The sequence below is a fragment of the Anser cygnoides genome, chromosome Z (assembly GCF_040182565.1).
Source record: "Anser cygnoides isolate HZ-2024a breed goose chromosome Z, Taihu_goose_T2T_genome, whole genome shotgun sequence".
Lineage (NCBI taxonomy): Eukaryota > Metazoa > Chordata > Aves > Anseriformes > Anatidae > Anser > Anser cygnoides.
In genome coordinates this window covers 59,775,179-59,781,245 of record NC_089912.1, presented here as the reverse complement: position 1 = coordinate 59,781,245, position 6,067 = coordinate 59,775,179, and the positions used below count along the sequence as shown (strand labels likewise).

The window sequence follows — 6,067 nt, the reverse complement described above, 5'->3', positions numbered from 1 at the left end:
CATCGGAAACCCTTCCCTTCAGTGGCTGGAAATGCTCTGTGCTTTCCCTGGAGAACTTTACTTTGTAGAGTTGTTTTGTGTTTTTTTTTTTAAAAAGTAGGATGTATTCTGAAGTCCACCAAAACTGTTATTCCTCCTGCTGTTTATAAGTCTTGATACGATGAGGAACCCCAAGAAAGAGGTGTCAATGCTGACTACAGTCTCAAACTAAGGAGACCAAAGCAGAGACCTGCTCAGTTACTCGTGCAAGCCTCACTCCCTAAGAAACCCAGCCAAAATTCGATTGCTATTGCAGGTAAAAGCCCCATCTGGGAGTAAGACCCCAGCTGTATGAAAGTGTCAGGTGGATACATGATAAGGACAGCTCTTTTTCTGGGCACGATAGAAGCATTACCCGTGTGCATTATGCTCAGATTTTCTCACCCAACGATCCCAGCGCTTTGCTGAGCACACTTCTGCTCACAAACTTTGCAACTGCCTCTTTGATGAGGGAGGAATGTGCACTGTTATATGATCGGGGAGACCGAGGCGTGGTGGAAAGGAGAGGGGCCCTAAACTGCTCGTCTACGTTTGTGTGGAAAGCATGTTGTAGAGCTGCAGGCAACCCTCAGATCTTTTGGGCCCTCTCATGTCCTTGGCTTGGGATATAATGGGCGCTGGCCTCTTTGAAAATGTGACCCTTATTCAGGTTTGTGTGAGAGCAGATGCTCTCTGCAAATATCTGGCGTTGTGTTTCTTCTTGTCAAGAAAGCAGACCACAATGTGGCCTGTGACTGCACAGAAGTGGGAAGGATCTTCTTGACCAAGAACAAGATCAAAAAGAAAGAGGAGTGCTTTGTACGAGGCTCTGGATGCCCTTTAGCCTCTAATCTTCCTCCTCCTCTCTTTCGTTTTTTTTAATTTCCTTTTCTTTCTTCTTTATTGCCTCAAGTCAAACCTTGATTTTTGGGTTTGTCGATGGGGTTGACCTAAGCATTGGACAAGATGTGGAGCTGTGAACAGGATCTGGATGTCCATCTCTCGGTACACGAAGCCCCAGGATGACCCCGATAGCAGCAGTCAGTGTCTGAAAAGCGTTTTACAAGAGTACTTTACCATTGACAGGAAAGCAACAGGTGAACGAGACTTCTCTGCCCTTTTTTTCTCCACCTCGTGCACCAGGTGGTATCTAAACAGCTTGGTGCTTACAGGAGATAGTCCCACAATTAGTGCTGTGATCTGCAAGTTGCTGCCGCCTTCTTGTGAAGGTTTCCAGTTAATTTGCATCCGGGACATCTAGTGTCACCTCTGAAAAGGTAAGGGACAAAGGAATGTCAGGAAAAACAGAACGAGGAGCAATGAGATTTCTTGGGGAGGTCTGGAGGTACTGCCAGCTTGCGTTGTGGGATGTTGGGCCTTGTTTGGGATCCCTAAGCCAGCTCTGACAACTTGGCGGCGAGAAGAGACAGCATGAGAACCCCGAGCCTGCTGGAAGGGATGAAAAGAGTTCTTGCCCTGCAAAATGTCGTGTTTGATTTTCACTTTACACAATCAAATTGCTCTGGGAAGGCTGTGATGGAGGAATGCAGCCTGCGTTACACGGAAACGTGCGCTTGGCTACGCTCTGGCTTCTGCCACTCACGAAAGGTCCGTACCTGCTGATGGGTGTACGAGTTTGAGCAGGAACCTGCCCCATTTACATACGTTAAAATAAGTATTTTAACAAAGAATGCTGTGTTCTGGCTAATTCTTCATTCAGTGCCCTGGTCAGCTCTGAAATACCATCAAGGAGAAGTTTGGCCTCGTCAGGGAGAGGTCACGACTACAAAGGAGCAGAGGCAAGGGAGAAAGGAGCAAGCGCGCCGGGATTTTTCTGAGTGCCGTAGATCAGTGGCTTGGTCCCTCCGTGCTTCCCACGCTCTTTTTGTTGCATTCCTGAAAGAAACATGATGTAGGAGGCTGGTGCGAATCGAACAACGTGTCCCGAAACGGCGGTGGCGTGAGCGGGGCTCCCTGCGGTGACGCTCCACCTCCTGCGAGCCAGCAGAGAGAGGAAGCAAGCCGCAAGTAACACGAGAAACTACTATATTTACACGGATTATATTTACTCTGCAACGATCCCTGCTTCTCACACGGGGCATTACTTTTGCTGGAAGGCTTCCGGGCTCCTGTAGCAGGCAGGGAAACTGAGGCACGGAGCTTAGGTCTTTGGCTTGAGGTGAGGAAATGGCTCGGTGCTAGAGATGGAGACGGATTTTGCAGCTCTCGTGCCGGTCAGCCTAAGGAGTCCTGCTCCAGAGAGCGACCCACCACAAAGCTGTGGTGCCTATGATGGGATCTGGGTGAACTTCACACCCTGATTCTGCAAGTTTTAGCCCCCACAAGCTGCTGCCTAACGCTGGGGCCTGAAGACGCTTTGCTGCCTGTCCCACCTCGCTCCAGCCACGGTCCACCATCGGTGCACAGGGGTTCCTGGAAGCCCCTTCGGAGGTGGTTCAGACCTAGGCCTTCAGGCCCAGGCCGTGACAAAGCTCTGTCTCCGCACCAGGTCTGCAGGAAGCTTTTTGTGCCTGGCAGCAAGCCCAGGCCAAGATTTGAGCCCGATGTAACTCCTGCCCCTTCCTGGGCTGAGCCTGCGCTCGAGCTGGATTTTTTTTTTTCCCCCTCTGCTTTTATGGGCTTTCTCCATTTTTTATTGCGAGCGTAATGACTGGAAAGCAACGGTCACCAACGGCTCTTGGAGCACGTGGTGGCTCTCCAAAGAGGCCGGGAGTCAGCCACACCTGCGGAACAAGTAAATATTCGGGCTGGTACACGTGGTGGGAGGGATGAAAGGGTCCATCCAACATCCACCCGAGGCGGAGAGGAGTCCCCTCAGTGCTGCTGTGTGGCGGTGGGCTCGTAAAAAAGCACGCCTAGATCAGAAGCAGAACCTCCCAGCAGGATTTCTTCGCTCTTGTACCTTTAATTACGGTTCTGCTCCGGCTCTGGGGTGGGTCTGGCTCTTCTATCTTGAATCCCATCAGAGTTCATAAAGTTTTTCTAGGAACGAGGACGATTGGTCTGAGTCAATGGGGAGACCTGAGGCCCAGACAGCGTGGGTCCGAGCCTCTGCTGGCAGGAAGATGTGTGTCTGCTGCTGTCCTGACAGTGAAACCATCTGTGTGTCTTGCTGCTAGCTTGACCGCTGCTTTTTAAATTCCATCCTGGTGCATGGAAAAACTTGTCATCTCGTAAAACAGCTGGCTGGGGAAAGGAGCTGGCAGGCCGCAGTGGGGAAGCGGTGTCCAGCGCGCATCATGTTTTGGCTTGCCCAACGCAGCGCCGCTGGCTGCCTTGGAAGGTTTCCTGAAACACTCGCTTTTTATGAAAAAAAAAAAAACCCCACTGCCTGTGTTGAAGCACATCGCTCCCTCACAACATCTCTGAAGTTAACCGGGCTGTGGGGCCGGAGCGGGCAAACGGCTGTACCTTGCGGTAACGCAGCGTGCTCGGTCGGGATGAAATCCAGACTGTGCTTTCCTGCTTCTCTCTGTCTTACGAACAGCCATAAATAGCCGTGACCTGGCAACAAAACTCATGGAGAAGGCTTCTAGGAAAGCCTGCAGTGCGCGCTGCCTTCAGGAGCCCGATAGCCTTATGGTATCTGTGAATGCTGGAAAGCCCGACCTCAGTTGAGACACCTGCACTCGAGTTTTTCTCAAAAGCATGGCACGGGCGTATAATACCTTGTAGCTGATTCAGCTCGCTGAACGACTTATCTCAGGGGTGAATTACAGCAAATCGAAGCTGTGGAATGGCTCAGGAAGATAATAGCGCTGGTAATCAGTGATAAGGTATTTACATTTAAGATTAAAAAAAAAAGTTTGTTTCAGTTTTGTGCCTATCCTCTTGTATTAGGCTTCTAGGTTCAGGAGCTGCCTTGCTGCATCTCCTTCCCGGCATGGGATGATGGCAACTGGGGAACGCTGGCCAGCGTTCAAGGCTCCAAGAGAGGATAGAGACTGACCCTAAAGTCACGGTGACCAAACGAGTATGTTTCTATTTTAGTCTGGTTATTTTTGGTCTTGTAACAGACGAGGGGCCTGCTAATATGGGGTAAACAAGGATTTTCTCCAGTGCGTGAGTAATTGGAAAAACAGCCATGTGCGTGCTTTGTAACTCCACTGACCTCTCAATTACATTACTCTCAAGTAATTTAGTGGGGTTTTTTTTAATAACATTTGTGGAATGAAGCGGGTGTTGGCAAAAGATGTCGGTATAGGACTGTGGCTTGCAAGGAGTGACGTGGTCACAGCTCGCTGGGAAGCCGAACGCGTTGTGCAAAGGCAGGATGGAAAAACCAGGGATGTGAGTGACCTTTCCCATGTGATGTGAAGCCTGTCATGTATTGTGAATGTCCCGTCCTACTCAAAGCAAACAGCTAGAGAGGAGACATCCTTTTCTTCTCCATCCATCCTTCCTTGGGACTTTCTGTTCCTCTTTGACCCCTGGTACCACCTTCCTTCTGGTTGCAGAGGAGGGAGGAAATCTGCTCAGTGGAGATGCCTGGGAAAAAACGTATTAACTTGAGTAATCGGCATGATACACCGGGATACTGAAGGCTTTCGAGAAGCATGTAAAACAAGTTACGTTTTTAAGGTTTTAGTTGCGTTTCAGAGTGTGTCTGGAATAAAGTGGGGAGAGGGGGAGAGAAAAGGTGTCTCCCCAAAAGGAGCACTACCTAATGTCATCTGCTGTAATTTAGACTGTCAGGCTTTAACAAAATTCTTTAGTTTATTAACCAAATTGTTTAACTTATTTTCTGAAAAGGCAAAAATATCCTCCTTTCGTGCAGCCTCACCCCCTGAATCTTGCACAGACTGAATACCGCAGCGGGTGGAGAAAGCTTGCAAGGGAACCGTGCAGAGGCCGGAGGAAGTTTTCAGGCTAGTTACTATTTAACGTGAATTGCCGCAAAGACACAGTGCTCTCCTTCCCTAAAACGTAAGCTTCAGACTTCATTCCTTTTTTTTTTTTAACATCTGAACTAACAAGGTACACGCGGGCCCTGGGACAGCGTGTCCATCTCATCTATTGCCACCTGAAGCTCAGGTAAAGGGTCAAACTTCTGGTATAAGTTTCCTTTTCAGCAGCTGAGCCCAGCACCTCTGTGAAATTGGACGTTTTCTGCTTCCGCGTAACTGGGAATCCTCTCCCTTCTGCTTTGCTGGGTTTGAGAGAGAGGCGATGTGTAAGCGAAGCGCGCAGATTACAGTTTTGTCCCTTTCGTGAGTCTCTGATCCACTCCATGGCTTGCAGGTGCAGGATGACATTGGCCTGACCTGAGCTCCTCTGTCTAGCTGTAGCTCTGGGAGAGGCAGAAGAGCAGCAGCCGAAGCAATCTGTGCGCATCACAGCAATTCAATGTGTTTTAATGTTTTACGAGCTATGGCTTGCCTTAAATTGCCAGCGCTGAGCTATACGGCATCCATATGGATCGGCTTTCTTTTTTATGAATCGCTTCCCAAGGCTGTGTTTGACTCTAGAAATGTTTCTGAAATCCATCCATCTCTATCTGGGCTGCGTTTATCTCCAGCGCTCCCCTCCAGGTCAGGGAACAGCTCCGGAGCAGGATCTGATACTAATTCAAAACAGACTGAGGCTTTGCATCAGAAATCCTCTTTTTTTTTTGTAAGCGCACCGTGGCAAATCCGGACATTTAATATGTTTGAGGATAATCTTTTTTTTTTTTTTCCCCCCCTGCTCTTGCAGATAGCCTCGCTCTGTGAAATACGTTGGCCCGTAAACGGAGGAAGCGGGTCCGTAGCGAGGGGAATTTCTGCAAGAGCTTCGCAGGCTGCGCTCCGGGTTTGTTGCCGGGCTGCTTGGGGATTGAATGAGTGATTTGGAGGGCAGGCTAGGAGATGGGGTGATACGGGCCTCTGGGGTTACTGCGAGTCAGTGACATTCGATTACAGCAGAGGTAACACCTCAGGCCCTCTCTTCCAATAGGAACGGGACTTTGACGGGGCGAAATCAGGAGAGTTTGGTGGCCAATGAACGCCGGCTCCCGGAGTGAGTCACATTCATAGTTTCAAGTTTTGCG

At 49.6% G+C, this 6,067-nt stretch overlaps 1 long non-coding RNA gene across 1 annotated transcript in view; it reads left to right on the top strand.

Annotated features, from left to right (window-relative positions):
- Nucleotides 1-348: 348 nt before the first annotated feature.
- Nucleotides 349-6,067, top strand: part of LOC106037323 (uncharacterized) — a 51,623-nt gene continuing 45,904 nt past the window's right edge. The window contains exons 1-3 of the long non-coding RNA XR_010827856.1: nucleotides 349-5,073; nucleotides 5,734-5,829; nucleotides 5,974-6,036. This is a non-coding gene — a long non-coding RNA (uncharacterized lncRNA). The remainder of the gene's footprint in view (nucleotides 5,074-5,733; nucleotides 5,830-5,973; nucleotides 6,037-6,067) is intronic.